The sequence below is a fragment of the Prionailurus bengalensis genome, chromosome A2, assembly GCF_016509475.1.
Source record: "Prionailurus bengalensis isolate Pbe53 chromosome A2, Fcat_Pben_1.1_paternal_pri, whole genome shotgun sequence".
Taxonomy (NCBI): domain Eukaryota; kingdom Metazoa; phylum Chordata; class Mammalia; order Carnivora; family Felidae; genus Prionailurus; species Prionailurus bengalensis.
The window spans coordinates 156,173,828-156,198,352 of record NC_057348.1 but is presented as its reverse complement, the minus strand read 5'-3'; the positions used below and the strand labels follow the sequence as shown (position 1 = coordinate 156,198,352).

The 24,525-nt window shown below is 43.1% G+C and overlaps 1 long non-coding RNA gene across 3 annotated transcripts; it reads left to right on the top strand.

Annotated features, from left to right (window-relative positions):
* Positions 1-1,893: 1,893 nt before the first annotated feature.
* LOC122488435 lies at positions 1,894-23,455 on the top strand. 3 transcript variants are annotated; one of them, XR_006298612.1, is made up of 6 exons: positions 1,894-3,518; positions 6,630-6,963; positions 8,393-9,020; positions 22,016-22,154; positions 22,802-22,994; positions 23,106-23,455. It is a non-coding gene; the product is annotated as an uncharacterized LOC122488435 (long non-coding RNA). The 3 variants fall into 3 exon arrangements; XR_006298614.1 differs by lacking the exons at positions 1,894-3,518; positions 6,630-6,963 and adding an exon at positions 6,972-7,474; XR_006298613.1 differs by lacking the exons at positions 1,894-3,518; positions 6,630-6,963 and adding an exon at positions 8,169-8,278.
* The last annotated feature ends 1,070 nt before the right edge of the window (positions 23,456-24,525 follow it).

Here is a 24,525-nt window from a genome sequence, read left to right as displayed (position 1 = left end):
TTTGGAGCAAGGAAAAATGACAACCAAAGCATCTAATCTTAATTTCGTTAGTTATTTGAAGTGGTTTATTTTATGACTCTATGCTTTCAGAATGACTACAAATATGTTCCTCAAAAATAATTTAGACTGGGATCTTTCAAAGGATCTTGTAAAACATTTTCTTTTTGCCCTATATTCTTATAAGGAGAAAACAATGTGTCCGGCTAAAAGGACTCATGGATCTTGATATTAGGAACAATATTTAATGTTTTTTTTCTTATACCTTTTCTTTTTTTTTTTTCAACATTTTTTAATTTATTTTTGGGACAGAGAGAGACAGAGCATGAACGGGGGAGGGGCAGAGAGAGAGGGAGACACAGAATCGGAAACAGGCTCCAGGCTCCGAGCCATCAGCCCAGAGCCTGACGCGGGGCTCGAACTCACGGACCGCGAGATCGTGACCTGAGCCGAAGTCGGACGCTTAACCGACTGTGTCACCCAGGCGCCCCTCTTATACCTTTTCTTAAAAGGAGGATAATCATTAAATCTATAAAATCAGGGGCTTCAAATTCTCAAGGGAGTAACTGATCAAGAGTCACCTGGAGTAAATTAGCCATAGTCCATTTTTCTTATAAAAAATAAAAGAATCTTAACTGATTAAAAAATGTTTTTAATGTTTATTTATTTTTGAGAGAGACAGAGCATGAGCAGGGGAGGGACAGAGAGAGAGGGAGACACAGAATCTGAAGCAGGCTCCAGGCTCTGAGAGTCAGCACAGAGTCTGACACAGGGATCGAACTCACAAACTGTGAGATCATGACCCAAGCTGAAGTTGGATGCTTAACCGACTGAGCTACCCGGGTACCCCCTTAGTTGATTTTTTTAAATGGCACCAGAGAGTAGATTACAGATGACACTCGGATATTTAGAGAAAGTTTTGAATGGACATTGGTCAGTCAGAAGTAGTCAGACTGCTTTCCATATTCCAGAATGGAGGAGCGACCACAGTGGTAGGAGGTTGTGATAGGCAGGAGCCTATCAACTGCTCACTGCCACGCCTGAGGTAGGGCATGTGCTGTAGCCACTGGGTTGAGACTCCTGTAAACTACTTCTGGAAATTATGTTTGTGGGACGTTGAATTACAGAGCCAGTAGACTCATAACCTGGAAAGTCTCTCATGTATAAGATAGGAAATGGATGCTCAGAATGGGCGCATCCAAGGATATTGGAGACTTAAGGAACCCTGACTTCCTAGAAGCCTGTGAAGTTCTCCCAGTGATGTCTCCATTGCTGGGCAGTGTTGTGCCTCTGTGGAGTGTGCGTGTGTGTGTGTGTGTGTGTGTGTGTGTGTTGGACAGTCAGGAAAAATACCTAGGTTTTACAGCTTTTAGCCCAGGGACATTTCTATGTAGCTCGGCCACTTTATAGGCTCAGCTCTGTTTCCATCTTGCTAGTTATGAAACAACTCCATACTCAGATATTCTCTCTCTCTCTCTCTCTCTCTTTCTCACACACACACACACACACACAAGCTCACAGATGTCTCAGTCAGAAAAGCTGTGGTTTTTTTCTCTCCGCAATTCCTTCCACAAGGCTCCAGGAGTTCGGTGAGGTGGGGAAGAGGGCGGCTGTTGACAGGGTTCTTGTCTGGGTCTCTGGTCTCTGCCCAGCGCTGTGTTACTAGCACTGCAGAAGTAGAGGCTGCTGTCTGCAGGTTTCGCACTCATCACCGTCAGAGATGAAAATGTTGTATTTGGATGGCTAATGGAAAACTCAGTCTCAGAGAAACCTTGTTCATATGCAGCTTTGGAGGCCACATTAGAAGTTGCCATCAGCGTGAGACCCTGTTCCGGGAACTGACGATACCAAAACACAGTTGTGGCTTGAAGGTCCACCGAATGGCACTCGATCATCACAGAGGTTCCACTCTTACGGACAGCTGTCCTTGGATTCTGAGAGACGAGAGCACCAAGCCCAGAACCTGCTGACACAGAGGTCAAAGAGGTGAAGGAGGCCTGTACCACAGGCGGAAAACTCACGGCACCCAGAGATTCCTGCTGTTCTGTGAAATCTTCCTATTAGACCCCCTAGGACCATAATCCCCCACCTCCCCTGCCTGGTGACTTCTTACCTTACCCTTCATACCTCCAGAGAGCAAGAATGTCCCCCCTCATTTTGATCCACATAAAATAATCCACAACCTCTGCCTACTGCTCCACTCATGCCATTACACACACACACACACACACACACACACACACACTTGCCCCAACTACTCAGATTGTAAGGCTCATACTGGGCCCCAGGAGCAGCAGAAGCATGAGCATCTTCAGATACTGGCCTCATATCACACCTCTCACTGTATCTCATTCTCCCTTTCTCCACCCCTAGAAGGATGGGCCACTGCTTACATATTCTTGAAGATGCTCCAATCTGCCCTCTCGTGGTGATGTTTTTTTCCAGTGATGCAGGATCCATCAAAGAGCTGAAAGGGGCCTCAGATGTTCTAATTCTACTCCTAACTTTATAGAACATGCGCTAAGACCCAGATCATTGAATCGACTTAAAGAAGTTTCTTAGCTTTACTCATGAAAAAAGCTGTATGTTTGTGCATTAAAAGGAATTATCGCCTCTTCTTTACTTCTGTAACATATCCTCAAAGTAAGTCAGACAACTGATGATTGTTAGTCACTAACAATCGTGGTGATAAACAATCATGAGTGAGCATCAGAAATTCTAGGCTATAAGTTCAATGTTTCTTCATACTGATGATAAAGACAATTTCTCATCTTCTAAATGAAGTATTTATTTCACGACTATCTCATGCCGGTCGCCGTCATATGGATGGTCTTAATACTAAACATAGCTATTTATGGTAGTTTGCACATCTCTGTGTAAATCACTGTGGAGGCTACGAGGATAATTTGTTTACAGCTATTTCCCCATGATACAGGTCATAGGCTAAGTATTGGCCAGTGGAAATAGGTTGTAGGAGATTTAGGGAATTATTTCTGCTTTGAACATGCTGGAATATTTGTTTAAATGGCTCGTGCTTAGAAATGTATAGCAATTTCAAAGGAACTGAAGATTTTTCTCCCAAACATTATACTTTTATTCTTATAACAACCTCCCAGTTTTGCTTCATGAATATTTAGTTATGTATATCTGGAGTGAGTAACTAAGGAAGGTGGGATTAGGACTTGATCCAACAAATTATGTTTGTAGCGTAGTGACATAGATTTTTATCATAGTGAATATAATATTGTGTACTAAAGATTACTATGTGCAAAATACTGATGTATGTATTAAAGGGCATCTGATATGCTCTTGTGGCTGTATTTTTTTCATGGTGGGGGCAGACCGCATTACGATAAGGCCGCTTCTCACCATAACTGTACTTTTTCTGCAAAGAGTAGGTGAATGTGCCTTGTAATGTATTACGTCTGCACAACATTATGATGTATAAGGGATGAAGTGTCTGGAGGCCCCTGGATCAGAAGAAACTCTTTCTACTCTTCTTGAGGACCAGCAGCCATCAGGTATATATCTATGGTGTTTCATACTCCTCGTCAACTGAACTATGGAAGAAATGCATTTCCCGGAACTTTCTTTGTGTTATAGCTCTTGATTAGAGTTGACCTCAAGAAAAATATTTGCAAATGAAGTAGCTGTCATTATACTCTGAAGTCATCATTGGTCTAAAAGCAGTGAGGAACAGGATTAGTAGTACCAATTTATTACATTCTGGTAGCTACTTCTCAAAGATGGCACCCAGAAGAACCATCCTTCCTAGCATTCCCATTCCTATAAAGATCTGGGCTGACTTGAATGTGGGGGAAGGGACACTGTATGATTTTCATATGTGGCTTTATAGATTCCACCTGGGTCTCTTGAATGCTCACTCTTGGGGAAACCAGGCAGTATGTAATAGTTTTAGCTACGCCGAGGCCACCGTGCGGTGACGAAACCTACCTAACCACATTGAAGGGCTCTGTGGAGAAAAGAGACATGCTGGGTGGTCTACAGCTGCTCCAGCCATCCCAGGTGAGGTATCAGACATGGGCATCAGGAAGCCACCTGGGATGTCCAGCCAGGCTGAGCCTTCAAGTATCTCCAGCCCCAGTGACTATCTGTCCGTCATTACATGAGAACCCCCAAGTGGGCACTGCCTAGAAGAGCCCATTCAACCCACAGAACCATGAGAGAGACTATATACGTGTTTTAAGTCAGTACATTTTGGGGTGGTGGCAGTGGTTGTTTTTCTAAGCTTTTAAAGGGAGACATATAATCCATATAGTAGATTGCACAAATCTTAAGTGTACAGCTTCTTGAATTTCAGAATGAATGCACTTAGATAACTACCAGCCAGATCAAGATATAGGACATTTTTGGAACCCCAGAAACCTCTCTCATGCTTCCCTCTAAGAAAATTAAAAATGCCTCCACATGCAGCCACTACCTTAACTTCATACGCTATGCACTCTTTGTTCGACGTTAGGTCAATGAGATTCAGCCATGATTTGGCAAATAATATTTGATTCTTTTGCTATATTTTATTCTAGTATATAAATGTCGCACTATTTATCTATTGCATTACTGATAGATGTTGGGGTGTTTTTCCATTTGAAGTCATCATGAATAAAGCTGTTGTGATGTTATTTTTCTCCCATATCCTTTTCTATTTCCTCAGAATCCTGGAATATTCCCTGAGTGTGCATACAATTAGAAAATTGGTTTTCTGGCTAGTCTAATTTACTTTTGATTGCTTCCAGTATATTTTTAAATTCAGAAATTATGTTTACTGTACCCAAGAAACACTACAGCTCTTTGATTATACTTTTCTATAAATTGCCCTTCCTCATTAATAGACGTAATGGCTCCTCAAAACTTGCTAAGGAAAGACCTAGTGATATTTTGACTTTTTGACTTCCATTTCATATAATAACTCTTACACTTTGGTCATGGGAATGGAGGAAATAATAATGTAATAGGAATTATTATGAAACTTCACAGCTAAGCAGTTCTTTTTAGTATCAAGATCACTCTGAAAAGGTAAATGGTTCAATAGTTTTAGAGTGGATGTTTTAAAATCCTGTTAAGTCTTTGTTTTCTAAATTTGTCAACTGACAGGAGGAAATCTGTATCCTTTCAAGTTGTATCCAAGATAATAAAGAAAAGCGAGACTGTCTCCTACTGTCCTCCCTTTAATTTCCTTTCTTTCATTGGACAGATAACCTCACCCCATTCTATCACCTCTGGAATATGGTTTGTACCCATGGAGGAGCAAACTCTAGGGACTGTGTCTCCTACTGGTCCATGACTGTATCAGCCTGCTCAGGAAATTATTGATCGGAAGGTATCAATGAACATGGTCTGGACAAAGTAAAGCATCTTAGATCCATCCCGTTTCAGATGGTTTCTTTACTATGGTCCAAGGGCATTAGTTGCAATGAGGGCTAGTGTTCATCACACCATATTTCAGGGTTGTAAATCCTATTCGTAGGTTAGTGTCTCTTTCCCATTTCTGTTTCATCAGTATTTTGGCTTCTGTGTGAGGCAAGCTTCCACAGACTACATGAGAGAAGAAATCCAAGGTTAACAGTTCAGAAAGGAAACCAAATAAAATGCACGAGGCCCAGGCTTATACGTAATGGTCAGGGACTCCCCACATCTTCCCAGAAATTGCTTGTCCTGGGAAATACAGGGCCTTTCAGGAGAACAGACTAAGGTTCTTAACTGCTTCCAAGAATAATTAAGAATGTATTTCACCCAGCATTTTTAGTTACATGCAGTGGATGGGACAGTCTGAACAATATAAACTGTCATTCATTTCTGCAAGCAGAATTATGTGATCAAATAAATATTTGTAAACAAATGAAGTCCTAAGAACTAACACCATTAGCCTTTTAATCTGATAGATTGGTGTCAGACCACAGAGGGAGAAACCATACAGACAACAGAAAGAGCATTTGTAAACTAATACTGACCTCCTGTCTGATGATTAATCATGCAAATATTTCTCTCAAGTCCAACTGTCTCTCTCAAGTGCCAGGTGTACATTTACATGGGCTTACTAGGTATTTCTATGCAGGCATCCAAAGAAGGCCCACTAGAAATAGAAATTCAACTCTCTTAACACCCTCGCTCCACTCGTTCCTCCAAATCATCTCCTGTTGCCATGTTCTGGGGGTGGAGGTGACCATCTTCATTCCTGACTTTAGCTCATCACTCCCTCCTGCCAGTTCCCTAAGCCTGTCACTGTTGGTGCTTGTCTACCTCATGAAAGTCTACTCGTCGTTGAAGTTTCATCTCATGGTTTTGCATTCTCTTTGAAGCCCTTCCTGGTGTCACCAGACAAAATCGGCCATGTTACTTCCCATAGACCACTGACATCTCTGATTAAAACACACATTATATGAAACTTGACCACAGTGTTTGTCTTCTATTCCTCTTTCTCCCTCCTTGGCTTTTATTATTCTGAAGGGAGGGACAATTTTCTGTTCATTCGCGTTTTCTAGTATTTGGTAAGAAGAGCCAGGATGTAAAATTAACATCTTTTTTCTTTTGTCTATTTTCTTTCCGCCTCCCCACCCCCGTCCTCCTCCTCCTCCTTTCTCTCCCTCTCTCTGTTCTGTCCCTCTCTGATACAGATACAAAAAGATATAGACGTAATTTTAAAAACTAACTTAGTGGATCACTGAGGTGTCTTGTCATTCCGCGAAGCACGTTGATGGCAGCAGCTGCTTTGAGCGTCTGGTGAAAGTGGAAGAAAGCAGGGAGGTGAGGGCACTGAACACAGAAAGACCCTGCCACCTGGTGGGGAAGCAGGGCTTGAGACGCACTTCTGCATAGAGAGGAGGTGGCTGTACTTCACTGCGTCTCTACTGCTGGCACAGAGACACAGAGCTGTCTGGTTCTTTCTCGTCGATGTCACAGTGAGAGGAAAGAATGGCTTCTTGCCTCGAGAGACACTGTAGCCTTCAGGTATGTCTCCTTTCTGAACATCAGTTACTACTTGTGAGCGGTAAAGCAGTCTCAGCCCTTGCCCTGGGTCCTGTCGGTACCAGTACATGGAGTCGTGATCAAAATCCTGTTCACATTCCAGAGTCACGCCTTGTCCTTCCTCTCTGATCAGGTATTTTGGGGTCTGAGTGATTCTACCATCTGCTGTGCCTATAGAAGAAAGAGAGGCCCTAGAAACACAGCCCAGGAGGGTGCCTGATGCTGCTGTCATGGGTAGAAGGACTTAGATCTGGAGCTTAGCACCTTTGGGACAGGAATTTGCTCCCTGACCCCAGGACTCACCTGCTCCGAGGAGACAAAGAGCCACACAGCAGATCACCTGGTGACCCATGATGGGAGAGGGGGCTCCCTGGAGTGCTAAGCACCTGTTGGAAGACAAATGATGGTAGAAACTTAGCTCTGGGGATCCCCCTGGCTTAAAATGCAGAAGTTGTCAGAAGGCTGGAATGGTTAATTGGAAAGGATCCCACAGGTATTCTGGACGGGGTCTCTAACTTTGCAGATGAGGAGACAGACAGGGGACCTGAAGCATTTGCACCCCCTGGGACCTCCCTCCCCAAACTGTGTTCAGCCTGCCTGAGTGGGCGGGCAGGGCCAAGGGTGCGGGCCAGAGTCTCTCTCCGATTGGCTCACTGCACCCTGAGCCAGACAGCCTGGGTTTGTATCTTTCCTCTCTCTTTTGAGCTTGTGGAAGAAAAATGAACTCGTGAAACTGCATTTGCTTTTCGCTCATGTTGCAAAAGACAAAAATATTTCCTTTGTCTGATTGTCTTAGATGATTAAATGAAATTCTCTACTTAAAGCTTGCAACAGAGAACTTGAAATAGAGTATAAAGTGAAGAAAAGAGAACTTTTGCTCCCTAAATATCTAACCTGAAAAATCATGTCCGGTTTTAAAAATCTTTACCTTTTTCTGGTGACAGTCTTAGTTCCTGAGCATGGGCTGGGATGTCTCGTGATACTTCCACCACCATCCCCTATTTCCATGCTCGCCCTGCAAAATGCTTTCTAGCGAATATGTTCATTAATCCAACTACACGTGCCCTTCCCTTCCCCAGCCCGTGGCTATTTCTGGGGCGGGGCCTGGAGGGTGTTCCTGCATTGACAGGATGGGACTCTGCACTGATGTGGGTAAGGAGCTGGCACAGAAGTACACTGCAGAGTCTCCCAACTCTGCCAGCTGGATCTTTAAGACACTGGGTCCCTCTTTGGGAAATTCAGCAGAAAAGCGTTTTGTCGGCATTCCGGAGTCATCTATGATATTTTCCTTCTGGAGGTAAACCATGAATTTCAGACCTTCTCCTGGGAGCTGCTGATACCAGTAAACGTAATTGTGTTCTTTCTCTGGGCTGCATCTCAGCATTGCTTCTTGTCCTGTCCCTCTGACCAGGTGTTCTGGGTTCTGGGTGACGCCAGCATTCATGGGACCTCAGAGGAAAAGAGATTACATGAGACAGGGTCATAATGGCGGAGGAAGTGCGTGCGTGGCCACGCAGCAACCCAAGGCGAGTGCGAATATCTTTTAAGTATCCCATGTTCGAGTGAAAACTCACATGAATTTTGCTTTTTGTGCCATGATGCAATTATTTGTTTTCATTTAGATGTCAAAAAAATCAGAAAATCTTTCAGAAAATCTTTGGGCAACATGAAGGTCCAGGGCCTATTTGAGACACAGAGAGCCACAGACAAAGCCCAGTGATGCTGATCCATTAGCCCAGAGCTCACCTGCCCGCAGGAGCCAGAAAACTACCCAGCAGAGGAGTCTGGTGTGCATGGCAGAGATGGCATGAAGAAGACCCACAGGCATGGCCCAGGAGGGATGCTCACTGTATTAGCCCAGGGAGTTAGACTTCAAAGGCCCCTCGTCTGAGGCGGGTCTTCCTGTGAAGTCACCATTTCCGGGGAGCCTGTTGTCTCTGGACCTAATCTTGTACATCACTTGAATGAGACATCTTTTTTTCTCTACTGTAAACACATCCTGGCCTAGTATGTGTTACTATGGGGACAGCATTGCGCAGGTATGTGGAGTGATAAACACCTTCATGATTGGTCCCCTGGCCTTCCGAAACATTTTTACCACTCCCCTCTCTACTTCTTATCTTTAGTTCCTTTATTTTCTTTCATTGGCTCATATCATCCCTTCATTTTCTGTTGTTGAGTAGAGGCAGTGACTAGGTATGATGTCTAGTTACACACGTTGAGAAACACGGAAGTGGAAGCCAGGGTTGCTGGGAAAATATTAGAGGCAGGAAATGATTTGATTCTGGTTCCTTCTTTCTTCCTCCCCCTCAGCTAAGCAATGATTACAAACATCTTCAGGGAACCTTATTTTATGGTTTATAACTCAGTTTTATTTTTCTTTTTCAAAAAAATGTTTGTTTATTTATTTTGAGAGAGAGTGTGTGAGTAGGGGGACAGGCAGAGAGAGAGGGAGAGAAAGAATCCCAAGCAGGCTCCATGCTGTCAGTGTAGAGCCCGATACGGGGCTCGATCTCACAAATCATGAGATCATGACCTGAGCCATAATCAAGAGCCAGACGCTTAACGGATGGAGCCACCCAGTGCTCCACTCACTTTTCTCATCTTTTGTTGTTCTGCCTGAATTTTTGATGTAAGCAATTCAAAGAAGAGCCATTAGGAAAACTATAAGCTCTCCCTCTGACCTTGTGTCCCCCAATTCTATTTATCTATCTGCATTATTCTCCTTAATCATGGATGGGATGCCTGTTTTTGAGGGGTCTTCCTTCCTTCCATTCTTCTGTCCTTCTTTCCTAACCTGCAGGGTTAAATAAAAATTATGTGAAAACCTTCTTTGTTCTAGGCATAGTGAAAGGAAGAGTAAGGCACAGCCTACCCTATCAGAATGTACAGGCTCCCTGGGAGATAAAATCTGTACAGCTAGGATACTCCAGGCTTTGAGTAATGAATAAGATCATCTTAATTTTTAGTGTCCAAATCACAGTGGTTTATGACCTTCTCTTATTGACAGCAGGGTCCCAAGTCCTCCCTCAAAGGGTCTCCATTATTTTGGTAAACAGTTAGTAGGCTTCCCAAAATGTACACTTGAATCAAAATACAGCTGCCATCACCACTTAGAAGCACCTCAGTGATTTTTCTTGGAGATATTCCTGTTGTTCACTAATGCTGTTGATGAAAATGCCCCACACTAAACACCCATGCCCAGTCTGAAGGGTCTCTTCCCGGGTGCTGTTAGACACTTATCCTCAGTCAGCTAAGGCAGTGGTGGAGTTGACACAGATGTGGGGGAATGAGTTGTCTCCTCCTCATCAATGAGGTGTCCTTGTTACTTAGGGCTCAAAGGAAGCTCTGCCTGTGTGCAGAATCTCACCAAGGAACTTGTGAACGGTTCTGTCAGCTGCTAGTTACCAGTCTTCCCTCTCTCGGCTCAAACCCAATAGAAGGGGTTAGATAAGGAGCAGGTGACTTACCATTCTCTCTCTTTTTTTTTTTAAATATAATTTATTGTCAAGTTAGCTAACATACAGTGTATACAGTGTGCTCTTGGCTTCGGGGGTAGATTCCCATGATTCATTGCTTACATGCAACACCCAGTGCTCATCCCAACAAGTGCCTTCCTCAGTGCCCATCACCCATTTTCCCCTCTCCCCTACTCCCCCATCAACCCTCAGTTTGTTCTCTGTATTTAAGGGTCTCGTATGGTTTGCCTCCCTCTCCGTTTGAAACTACTTTTTCTCTTTCCCCTCCCCCATGGTCTTCTGTTAAGTTTCTCAAGTTCTACATATGAGTGAAAACCTGTGATATCTGTCTTTCTCTGACTGACTTATTTCACTTACAATAATACCCTCCAGTTCCATCCACTTTGCTGCAAATGGCAGGATTTCATTCTTTCTCATTGCCAAATAGTATTCCATTGTATATATAACCACATATTCTTTTTTTTTGTATTTATGCCTTTTTTGGATATGAAATTTATTGTCAAATTGATAAACCACATATTCTTTATCCATTCACCAGTTGTTGGACATTTAGGCTCTTTCCATAATTTGGCTGTTGTTGAAAGCACTGCTATAAACATTGGGGTACAAGTGCCCCTATGCATCAGCACTCCTGTATCATTTAGATAAATTCCTAGTAGTGCTATTGCTGGGTTGTAGGGTAATTCTATTTTTAATTTTTTGAGAAACCTCCACACTGTTTTCCAGAGCAGCTGCCCCAGTTTGCATTCCCACCAACAGTGCAAGAGGGTTCCCAATCCTCCACATCCTCGCCAACATCTGTTATTTCCTGAGTTGTTAATTTTAGTCACTCTGACTGATGTGAGGTGGTATCTCAATGTGGTTTTGATTTCCATTTTGCTGATGATGAGTGATGTTGAGCATCTTTTCACGTGTCTGTTGGCCCTCTGGATGTCTCCTTTGGAAAAGTGTCTATTCATCTCTTCTGCCCATTCCTCCACTGGATTATTTGTTTTTTGGGTGCTGAGTTTGGTGAGTTTTTTATAGATTTTGGATACTAACCCTTTATCTGATACGTCATTTGCAAATATCTTCTCCCATTCCATCGGTTGCCTTTTACTTTTGTTGATTGTTTCCTTTGCAGGGCAGAAGATTTTATCTTGATGAGGTCCCCATAGTTCATGTTTTGCTTTTTTCCCCCTTGCCTTTGGAGACGTGTTGAGTCTCCTGTTCATTACTGCATGTTCCAGACCAAACCTTTCCCCTTTGGTCTTCCCTACCAATAAGTCATCATAATGAGAGTCAATGAATGCAAGCAATAAATTGTGTGTTGGGATGTGAGGAGTTACAATGCAGTGGTCCTGGTGTCCTGAAGAGTCATGGTGAGACTATGGTCGATGATGGCAGGGCCAACACCCAGCTCAGCAGCTCTGGAGGCTGCAGGACGACCGCTACAGTGTATGTAATCATCTTTGGCGCCTGGAACTTACCTGGTCAAACTTCCAGACCTTCAAACTTGGCTCTTCTGGCAAAACTGTAGGTCTCTTCCCTCCCCGTGGAGCATGCAAAGGTTAAAAATTCATCCCAGGGGCTAAAGCCTCATTTCCTCCAATTTAAAGACCTCATAATGTGTCCCTGCCTTCAACTGAGAGAGCACTTCTTAAGAGGGTAAAACTTGGCTAAACTACAGACAGGTCAGTAGCAAAAATTAATGCAGAATAGAAAATGCCATTTAAGTTCACTCATCTGTCTCCAAGCAGATAAATTATTGGCTTAGACACTTCGTCGAACACTTTTGGATTCCCTTTCCTGTTATTACTATTATAAACTTCAAAGTGGCTAAGACACTGGATCTTAATTGTGTTCACCACAAAAAGAAATAGTAATTAGGTGATGTGATAGAGGTGTTAAGGAGCACAATGGTGATAATCATGCTATGATATATAAATTTATCCAATCAATATACTGTACATCTTAAGCTTACATAATGTTTTATGTCAATTATAACCCAATTAAAAACAGCTTTATTGAGGTATAATTGACATACAAATCAACTGCACACATTTAAAAAGTTTTGATGTACGCATGATAACAGAGGACTATCACCACAATCAGGATAGTGAACATATCCATCACCCCAAAAAGTTTCTATCACGTTTTAATCCTTCCCTCCCAATCCTTCCCACACCTGTCCCATCCCTAGGCAACCACCGATCTGCTTTCTGTCAATATAGATTTGCTTGCATTTTCTAGTTGTTCATATAAATGGAATAAAATAGTGTGTTTTTGTTTGTGTCTGGCTTATTTCCAACACTGTAATTATTTGAGACTCATCTATATTATTATGTACCTCATAGTCAGTTAATTTCTTTGGCCACTTAAAGAGTGTATTTACTGAGAAGTTTATAAAATGTTTTATAATTTTAGAAGATTCACAAATTCATCAAACAAGTTGGTACACAATGCAAATTATACAACACGTTCCTCTATTCACGAGGGTATCTCTTGAAAATATGCTTTTCCCCCTGACATTCAACCTACAATATTTGAATCTTTTTAAGTTCAGCTTCCAGATCTTTTTTTAAATTGAGATAGTAATTCATGTACCGTAAAATTCACCATTTCAAAATGTAAAATTCAATGGCTTTTAGTGTTTATTAACTGGTGCAAACAATAATGCCATATGATTCTGGAACACTGTCATCATCCCCAAAGAAACCCTGTACCAATTAGAAGTCACTGTGCATTCACTCCTTTCTGCAGCCCATGGCAACCGTTAGTCTACTTTTTGTCTCTGAGGTGTACCTCTTCTGGACTTTTATATAAATGGAATCTTATATTATGTGCCTTTTTGTGCTTAGCTTCTTTCACATAGCATTTTTTTTCAAGGTTCGTCTATGTTACAGCATGTATCAGAACTCCATTCCTTTTTATGATCGAATAATATTTCATTGTATGCATACACCACATTTTGTTAATTGACCAATTGATGAACATTCAAATTGTTTCCATTTTTTGGCGATTATGAATAATACCCAAATAAGGGACTTGTATCCAGAATATATAATTTTCAAGGTTTTCTGGATGCAAGTCCCTTGCAAGGTATATGATTTGCAAATATTTATCTTATTTGGGGGGTGACTTAAGCTTTCTTGAGAGTGTTCTTTGAAGCCCCAATTTTTTGATGTATATTTGTTTTTGAGAGAGAGAGAGAGAGAGAGAGAGAGAGAGAGACAGCACAAGTGGGGGAGGGGCAGAGATAGAGGGAGACCCAGAATCTGAAGCAGGTTCCAGGCTCTGAACTGTCAGTACAGAGCCCAACGTGGGGCTCGAACCCATGAACCACGAGATCATGACCTGAGCTGAAGTCAGATGCTTAACCGACTGAGCTACCCAGGTGCCCTGAAGCTTAAATATTTTTTAAGTTTGAAGAAGTCCAATTAATCTTGGTTGCCTGTGTTTTGGTGTCATATTTAAGAAATCGTCACCTATCCCATGGTCAGGAAGATTTACACTTGTGTTTTCTTCCAAGAATTTTATACTTTTAGCTCTTACATTTACGTCTTTGATCAATGTCGAGTTAATTTTTATATGTGGTATGAGGAAGTCATGCAAATTCATTCTTTCGCACATGGACATCCAGTTTCCTCAGCACCATTTGTTAAAAAGACTATTCTTTCTCAATTCAATGGTTTTGGCACTCCTATCTAAAATCAATTCCCCATAAAGTTGTGGCTTTATTTGAGGACTCTTGATTCTGTTTCACTGATCAATGTGTATTCTCTTCCAATACAACACTGTATTGATTTCTGTAGTTTCATAGTAAGTTTTGAAACAGGCAAGTACTGGGATGCCTGGGTGGCTCAGTCGGTTGAGTGTCGGACTGCAGCTCGGGTCATGATCTCACAGCTCGTGAGTTTGAGCCCCGCATCGGGCTCTGTGCTGACAGCTCAGAGCTTGGAGCCTGTTTCGGATTCTGTGTCTCCCTCTCTCTCTTCCCCTAACCACTCTCATTCTGTCACTGCCTCTCTCAAAAATAAATTAAAAAAAAAACATTAAAAAGTTAAAAAAAATAGGCAAGTATGAATTATCTAACACCTTTCTTCTATTTAAAAATGCTTTGGCTAATTTTGGTACCTTAGACTTTCATCTGAATTTTAGCATTTACTTGTCAATTTCTGGGGGAGGAAAGATAGCTGGAATTCTGGAATTTGATAGGGATTTAGTTGAATCTGTAGATCAGCTGGCGAATTTTGCCATCCGAAAAGTATTAAGTCTTTCAATCAACAATCATGGTATATCTTTCAATTTATTTGGGTCTTTAATTTCTTTCAAGCAATATTTTGCACTTTTCAGTGTACAACTTTTTGATTTCTTTTGTTAAATTTAGGCTTAGATATTTATTATTTTGATGCATTGGCTCCCTGAGAAACTCTAATTGGCAATTATATGTCCCTTAATAGTAAAAGTGGAAATATGGATTAGCTTTTACTTCTCCAGAACAGTATTCTTGTTGGATATAAGAAGTTAGTTAAATGGGGTAATAAGACAAAATTGTTACTGAAAATAAAGCCGATTAGACTGCTTTTTAAATCTGGTAGTGCCCTCTTCTGGGGAGGAAAAGCCGATGTGTACCTCTACATGGATGTCTTCGTAGGCATGGGTATGTATGTGCATTAGAATGTGTATGTGTAAGCCTTGAAGTGTGAGGTGGTATTGGGCAAGGCCACTGGCCATGGAAAGAGAGAAAAGGAGTTTCTTTTAGTTTTAAGGATATTCATGTGGATGCTTCAAATGTTTCTTATTTCAAAATGACCTTTTATTGAACATTCTCTTTCATCTTTGATTTCTAGATTTGTTGACCGTCTTTTTATTCTTAGTCTGTTATTTTTAGTCTCCTTCATCTCTTATAATGGATAAGAGTTAAAATTCTGTCCATTCTGTATCTCAAGAGTCCATTCTCCCCTTTTTCTGTTTGGTCCCATTCTTGGGCAGTCCTCAAGAGTCTAATTTTAGTCAGAATCCTGCTAAGGTGGTTAGCCAGCATACCTTCAATATCTGAGTGCTCTTGATGTAAGACCAAATTCCTATCCCCGACAACTATCCCCCAGATGATTTCTGATCATCCTGGAGGGCCTTCAGCAAGAGTTCTGCTAGGACAGTCTAGCCAGAATCCTCCCTTACCCTGATGTCTCCTTTTTGTAATTCTCCATCCAATTCCACTCCCCCTCCCTGCTTCTTGGCTATAAACTCACTTTTCCTGCTTGGAGTTGGAGTTGAGACCAATACGTCTTCCCTACCACAGTTCCCCATTGCAGCAGTCCCCCTGAGTGAAGTCTGCCTCATAGTTTGAGTTATAAGTCTGAATAACATTTTCTATAACAAAATTCACTACAATAGTAATAAACAATTTATTAAACATCTCTTTTAGCACAGAGATGTTATGGTTTGTGTCATCATCAACAGTAGCTTTCTTAGTTTACTGTCTGAACCGGAACCCGTTAATATGTGAAAGAGCATGCTATTAATAATTTTGCCAGAACAGCAAGCCTGAACCAGGACTGTCTTGGGAGCCCAGAGTGCTTGACTGCTCTACATGGTCGACTCTCTGACGCTCGCCTTTATTGTCATCGGGCAGCAGTAGGGGGGATGGGAGGAAAAAATTGACCATTTTTTTTGTCATGACCTCATTTCAAGACTACATCAATGCTGGGGCATACAGGGATGATCTAGAATGCCCCTTCCAACCAGATCTTCCCTGGATCTGTGTTAGCTACATTTACAGTTTCCTCAGTTATTGCCAGATGGTAGCGACATCCCCGGTGGTCACACGTGTGAGAAACGTGGAGATATATCCTGAGTCATACTCATGTCAAATCTTGGAGAGCAAACGGTGCGAGTTTCTAATTTTAAAGAGGAGAAAACTGAATCATAGAGCTAAGAGGGCACTTGCCAACACCTTACAGTTTAAAAAAAAAAAGCCAGAGTTTGGATTAGGAAGCAGGTATCCTGACTCTCATTCCACTGTCTGTGGATCCAAGATCTCCAAGAGAGAGAAGGGACCCACTGAGTGTACGAAATCACAGAGTCAAACTCCACGATCCCCTGGATTTGAGACTTGAATTTCCTGAAGAGTCTCTGAATGGGGATTACTAATCAGTGTTTCTCCTGTTTCCTTCCTTTCTAGAGGTTTGTGGTTGCTGTTCCCTCACGTTATTCCCCGTTGAATCACTGCCCTGGAGAGACAGTCAGTCTTGTGGGGGAGGCAGATCTGTGACAAAAGGAGGAGAATAAATCTCTAGCGGTCAACATTCTGTTGTTCCACAAACAAGGAAGTCATTCGTGTCTGTAGAGGGAAAGAGTCTTCAGAGGGGTCGCGTTTGAGATAAAATCAGTAGTAATTTCTTAGAGTTTTGGTAAGTTAATATCAACTTCAAATATCCAGTTTCTGTAGTTCAAAAAAGTTTGGGGGAGGGAATGGGGGCTTTATTCTGAACTTGAGATCCACAGACTACCCAATTCTGTGTTCTTTTTAGGCATTTCCAAAGCCCATGTCCTGAAGCATGGCATGCCCACTATGATAATTTAAGAGCTAATTTGTAGCCTTGCCCTCTCCCGCTTGCACGTGGAGCCACAACTATCCACCTGCCTCTTTCTTTCTTTGAAGCACAAGACTGACAAGTGGCCTTCTCAAATGCCTCCCTAGAGCTCAGGGGAGAGGAGAAGAGCCAGTGAGTTTGCACGCTGGACAGAACTGGTTCACCTGCACTATTCCAATGCCACCAGCATGGCGATCACAGCTGAGCCCGCCCGCTCTGCGGCAAGATGGGTCTTAGGGTGGAATATGTCCCATTGGGTCTTTCAACCGACAGTCGTTCCTTGGGCATCCCAACTCGGCTGCAGTGTTTTGGTATCGGAAGGAAATCAGAAATTCCATCTCTTGCTTCAGAGTCTGTGGGCACCAGTAAACAAGTATATGACCAGAAATTGGATCACATCTCAGATTCCCTTCTGTCCGTCTTTGTGATCCTGTGGCTGCGGATCTGGCTGACTGCAGGGTCTGTGTGTCCTGTGGGACAAGACGGAAGCCATAGAGAGTGGGCCTGGGAAAACATCTTCTACACAAATTCCCACACACTCCCAAGCTCACTTGCCGCCAGGTGTCCAAGGCAAGATCACTGGCAGGACAAGCTTCCCCAGCAATGGTTTCTGATGCACAGCAGCAGAGAGGAATGGAAGTTTTGGGTTCCCTTAGCCCCACAAGGTAGAATCTAGCCATGAAATCACAGTCCCTGGGAACACCCACAGTCTCAGGGCACCTTCCACAGAGGGGATCATTGGTCCAAACGTATGACCTCATGTTTATTTTGGTACATGGATGATGTAAACAGGCTCCAAACCCACTTGAGCATTCTTAGGAAAAGAGAAGTTCAAGGAAGGCACAAGAGGAAGAGGAAAAGGAGAGAAGAGAGTAAGAATGGCAAGAACAAGAAGAAAATGATGGAGCACCGTGCTAGAGTTGCTATTTTACCAATCTTATAAAGATTGGCAGAAGTTCTCAAAACCCCACCAGGGGCTTGATAAGATGAAATGTATTCCTATAACCCACTTCTGGAAATTTTGACTCGAAATTCTGATCCTGTCCTAGAATATACCTGTGTAACCTGTCCCTCGGGTGATACCGAAGAAAGAAGTTGTTTCAGACAACAGTTTCAATCCCTTCTGAGTAGACATTTTGAATATCCCAAACTAACAAAAGAGAAAACTTCTTAATGAGTTAGATTAGAATGTTAAAACTTAAATAGAACAAGAATTTTCCTAAGACTAGGAATAACTAATGGATAGACTTCAGTTCTGGAAACTCCATTTACAAAAAAGAAGAGGTGGGAAATTGAAACCTAATTGAAAGTGAGGTGAGTGACGTCAAGGGAAGAGAAGTTTCCAGGGTTTAGGGGACAGTCAATATTGTCAAATGCTTCAAAAAGATCAAGTAGGCAGAGGAATGAAAATAAGCCTTCGATCCAGCAAGTTTATAGTTTTAATATTTAGGAGAATAGTTTCATAAGAATGGGACCATTCCATGAAAGGAGGCCCCCGAAGCAATGATTCCTCTGTGATTAAAGCAAAGGTGTGGGTGATGGATTGCGTGTTGTTACTTGGAGAGGAACAGAAATGGACACTAAGGAGGACTCACGTTTGAGTGCTGGAAAGAGAATCTGAAATTAGAAGCCATAACATTGGATACACCAGGAAGTTGAGAGCTTCTGTTTCAAAGGGTCAGAATGATGTTTGTTTGAGAGATGAAGTAAATTTGGACTTCTGGGGGTAAGAAAACCAGGTTCAGCTTATACTGAAATAAGAACAGACGTGACTAGAGAGAATATATAAACTTCTCTAAAGCTGAGTGGTAGGTGGTGGGGAAATGAACAATTTTATAAACAGCATGGATCATCAAATTTTAACAGAGGTATTTTGAATTCTATGTCTGTTCTGTGTACCTGCAATGACCTTCCAAGGTACAGTTGATGCCATAATATCTCCTTTACTCCCATTGGTGTTGATTGCATTGTCCCTCAGTACAATTTGGATCACATAACTGGGGATTTTCAATTGTCTGCACATCAATTTTCAATTGTCTGCACATTAGGTGTTTTCCCGCTGAGGTTAATCTGTCCCCTCCCTCAGCTCCATAGAATTAGCTCCTACTAATTAGTGACTTAGGTTTGAATTGTCATACTGAAAATTAATGTGCTTTTTGTATTACCTGGATTTAACTCCTTAAAAACAAATTAACCAGAGTCTTCATTTGGTCTGACCAACTAAGGATCTTGGTCCCCTTTCACATTCCTTCTTCTTTCCTAGGTTCTCTGTTTCTGGCACTACTTTTCTGTGATGGACACCCATCGGGTGTCCTGCCCCTAACTGGAGAATTCCTGTCTTTGAAATCTTTGATCCATAAGGCCAGAGTGATAGGCCTCCAGCTGCCATGTTGTTCCAACTGACCCCCTCGGCTAATGTTGAATTTTCCAAGAGCATGTTCTTAACTAAAACAGGATCAGTTTGTTTTCTGTTTTTAGGCTTTGTGGTCTTACAAGAGAGAAAGTCAAGTTGGTCCTTCCCAACATGCCTGGAAGACCAACATCTCAATCTATAGTCTTTTGCTCTATGAGATCAAAAAACTGGAAACGACAATTTCTACTAATGGGGAGAACAATGGGGCCAACAAAGTGGAAAAAGAAATAAGAGTTGTCGAATCAGCCATGTCAGGGTCCCAAAGATTTCATTCCAGTTTGTTCCTGAGAAATTGCTGTGTTCTTGTTTTGGGTTCTATAGGACATACATGTAGCCTTGTGATAAATACCCGTTTGGCTGAAGCTAGCTCTAGTTAGATTCTGTTATTTCCTTCTACCCTAATATGCCAGCTGCTTCCTTAGCTGGGCCCAGGATGTTTGTGTATTAAGATTAGCTAATATTTAACACTGCAGATTCACTGCTAGCACAGATACATGGCTGAATCCTGCAGCTCCGTAGTCTGGGTCTCTAGGCGAGAGGGTGAGTTTCGGGGACACCTAGCTGAAAATCCCTCCTTGTGCATCCCCGTTTTATCGATTTCATTCTGGAAAGAAATCAAGAACTTGAACTCTTTTGCCAGGATCTGCTGATACCAGAAAACGTAACTGTGTCCTTTTATCGGGACACGGTACATCGTTGCTCTCTGTCCTTTTCCTTTGACCAGGTGTCCTGGAGTCTGGGTGACTTCTGCATCGAGGGGGCCTGTGAAGCAAGCAGACTGAAGTTGGAGGCTTAGCCCCGGAGGGAGTCCGGTGACAGGAACCAAAGGCTGAGAGCTGGGGGGTGGGGGGCTGAGGAGTTCAGAGAGTTCAGAGAAGGGGCTTACCTGTGCTCAGGGGACAAAGGACCACGGGCAGGTGAATATGAGGCACATGGCCGCATCAGGACCAAAGAGAGGCAGGTGGCTTCCTCTTAGGCTTTGCCTCCCCCACGTTACCAGCTACTCTGTGACGTGATCACTTCACAGAACCCAATCGTCTTGGGTGTGCTGCTCTGTACAAGTGAACACACAAAGCGGAGTAGATGAAAGAACTGTACTCGGTCGCTGGAAAACAGGCAGCTCAGGACTGGGATTTTTCTAAAGCGAGAAAGAATAAGACGATGTCCGCAGATGGCGAGGGGGAGACACTGAGCATGGCAAATTTTCTCAGTTGAGGAGACAGAGGTTGAATGTTAGAGGCCACACAGCAAGGGAACTCACGAGGAGGACGACCAGGGAGGTGGAAGATACCCAAAGAACCCCGGAAATGTTCAGAGGGATCGTAATGAAGTTTCGTCCTAACAGGAACCCGTGTCTGTGTGAGATGAAACTTTAAGAAGCACCAGAGACGAACCCCAGAAATGAGTCACCGGCATCCCCAGAGTGGCCATGCTTTTGCAGTAGGACAAAATTTGGTTAGAGCAAGAGGTGGTAACTGACAGCCCAGGGCTGGCCACCTGTTCACGTACAGTTTTACTGGGGGTGAGATGCACTTCTGGAATGGCAGCATGAGATTTGAATACCCTCTTCCCAGAGGAAAAAAAACCAAACAAACCTAACTTCTGAAAATTTAGAAACAATGATTTAAAGGGCACCTGGGTGGCTCGGTTGGTTAAGTGTCTGACTCTTGATTGCGGCTCAGGCCATGACCTCACAGTTCGTGAGTTCGAGCTCTGCCTCAGGCTCTGTGCTGACAGCGCGGAGCCTGCTTGGGATTCTCTCTCTCTCTCCTTTCCTCTCTGTTCCTCCCCCAGTTGTGGTCTCTCTCTCTCAAAAATAAATAAAGTTTAAAAAACCACAACCATTTAAAGCCTCTGAACATTGTCCCAAGAGCATACGACAAATGAAGAAACACTTCTTGGAGAAAATTGAAATCTCAGTGGGGCCAGTGAGACTCGGTGGCATTTGAGCCTCTCTGCCTCCTGCATCAACCTAAGCTCGGGGTGATGGACGCTCTATGCTCTGCGGATGTGGTCGAGGACACAGGGCTCCCGCAGCTTTTCCTGAGGAGGCACAGGCTGCCAGCAATTCTCATCCCCACCAGCTCCATGATGCAGAAACTCTTTTCCATAGCAACTGCAGCTCAAGGGTCTGGGCTCCCTTTCTCCACCCGGCGCCCACTCGTGGGGTAGACCCTGTATTCCAGAAACAGCAGGCCAAGACTGCTAGGCCCCAATATTCCTCATTCTGGCCTGCTCATAGCGTGGGGGTTCCACAGTGGGAGATGCGAGTCAAAAAGACCAGGGCTTACCACCCCACCTAGCGACCCCTCAGAGTGCAGCGGTGTCCTTCCAGAAGAAGTGGGCCAGTGTCCCTAGCCCCAGCTCTGGAGGCTTGATGCAGAGTTTCCGTCCATGCGGGAAGGGAAGTCACAGAGCTGCATAGCTCTGCTTTGACCTAAGGACCCTCCAGCCTGGCTGAGATTTGCTTGGAATTGTGCGGTAGCCCAAGACCTACTTTACTTCCTGCCTCTTCCCTCCCTTTTTCTTCCTCTTTTCCTTCTTCCTTCCCTCTCTCCTTACAGGGGTCGGATCCACACCGCGACCTGACGGCCTCCCAGCCTCCTCCATCTTTTGTCTCATTTTCTCCGCTACATCTCCTGCATGACTGACCCACCTTGGCATCTACTTCTTGGAGGACCTGAAATAATGCTTCTTTCTTAGGTGGGTGTGGGGCCTCGATAGGGGTCACAGTCAGTAGTCATCTGTGCTAAAGGAACTGTCAGTTCCAGGAAACAGTTGGTGCCTGTAAATCCATCTGATGGCACTGGATCTTCACAAGGTTCTGCTCTTACAAGATGTCCTCATTTGGCTGTTGGGAAATGAAAGCCCTGAGCATAAGTGGGAGAGATCAAAGAAGGCCGAGGCTGGGATGAGCCATGAGCCCAGAAAGAAAGCCCTCCTTCCTGTATAAGTGGGATCATCCAGTGCCTGTCCTTCTGTGACCGGCTTAGCTCACTCAGCATAATGTCCTCAAGGTCATGTATGGCAGGATTTTGTTCTCTTTTAAGGCTAAATAACATACCATTGTATGCACACACCACATTACACAAGATTTTAAAAGGGTAGATCTCATGTTAGGTGTTCCGGCCACAGTGAAGTGAAATGAAATGAAGTGAAGTGAAATGAAATGATAAAATAAAATAATATAAAATAAAATAATAAAATAAAATAAAATAAAATAAAATACAACATTCATGCTTGCTCCCCAACTGTCTTTAAACTCCCAGAGCATCCAACATTCCCTTGTGTATGTTTTCCGGTTTTTTCTATCAGATTCTCCAAAGATTTTCATTTTCTCCTTCCCTAAGTGTGCCCTCACACTTTGGGCGACCATACCTGCTAGAGAACAAGGGGATTCTCTGCTGCTCTGCTTCGCTACAGCAAATCCCACCCCCTTCCACCTCCTCCTCCCCCGGCTGGGTATGAGGATCAGATGGTCACCAGGAGCAGGACTTCATCTTCAGTCTCGAGGCCTCAGCTGTTATCTGAGCCTGGAATGGGGTAAGTCTTTGCTCTTTATTCCTCGCCTACCCAATCCAAGAGGACATTGGGTATTTACATTGCCTAAAGAAGCTCTAACCTGCCCCTGGGTTGGATTATTTTGTTGTTTAGCTCAAGATGCGTCAATTTCTTAAGCCTCATCATGGAGCCACAAATGAAGAAAGAGATCTGACCCCAACATCTCATTTTACAGAAGAAAGTTTTGAAATGTAGGTAGAAGCATAGAGATACACTTGTGAGGAACAGAGTACGGACGGTGGTGAGCAAAAGAGAGAGGAAAAGCAGAACACTGTAGTGACGGTGGGTGGCCCGGATGACAGTGGTTAGATTCTCTGAATTTCATTTAGTTATCAAATCAGGTACTGGGTGGTACCTCTTGGCCTCTTGATTACAGAGTTGGAAGCATATGGCATTGTTGATGACTCTATGAGGAGATGTAATAAATCGCTGCATGGTAGGAATATCTTTGTGTTCTTCAGAATTAAATGAGGACTTCGTCCTATCCTCTGAAGCGGGCATCTCACAGCTGGCGGATGCTGGTTCTTTCTTGCACTGATGATACATGTATTTTTTCGATCGGTTATCGTGAATACTTCAGTCTCTTAAAGGCCATAAGATACATACTGGCTTTCAGAAAGCAGTTCAAATACGTTCCAGAAATCCCTTTTGCTTGAAAAAAACTGCAGTACTTGATATTTTTTATTAATATTAAAAACATAGGGCAAATCTAGTAATTTTAATATATCTTCTAAAGCACAGCAGCTGGGTTTTGATATGTGTCCTATCTATGTGCCACTTAAGTGGTTTATAGGCAAATCTATATCATGCAAAATAGCTAAATGCATTGTGAATAATTCATGTCCTAGGCAATTCATTCATCTTTGAATCTGGCACAAATTTTTAGCAGTTCTAATTTTCCTTACTCAATAAGAAAACCGTGAGATTGCAGCAATGCCTCTGAGGGCACATTCTTCCCTTAGGGCAAGGATTCATGACAGTGAGGCCATCTCTTGCCTGGTCCTGCCCCTTGTCATATTTCTATGTCTCCAAATTATATTTATTTATTTTATTATTTATTTTCTTTTTTTTTTCTAAAATTTTTTTTTTCAACGTTTATTTATTTTTGGGACAGAGACAGAGCATGAACGGGGAGGGGCAGAGAGAGAGGGAGACACAGAATCGGAAACAGGCTCCAGGCTCCGAGCCATCAGCCCAGAGCCCGACGCGGGGCTCAAACTCACGGACTGTGAGATCGTGACCTGGCTGAAGTCGGACGCTTAACCGACTGCACCACCCAGGTGCCCCATATTTTATTATTTATTTTCTAAGCTTATTTATTTTGAGAGAGAGAGAGAGAGAGAGAGAGAGAGAGGAAGAGCCTGAGAAAGCAGGGGAGGGGCAGAGAGAGAGGAAGAGAGAAAATCCCAAGCAGGCTCTGAGCTGTCAGCACAGAGCCTGACACTGGGCTCAATCTCATGAAGCGTGAGATCATGACTTGAGCTGAAATTAAGAGTTGGATGCTCAACTGACT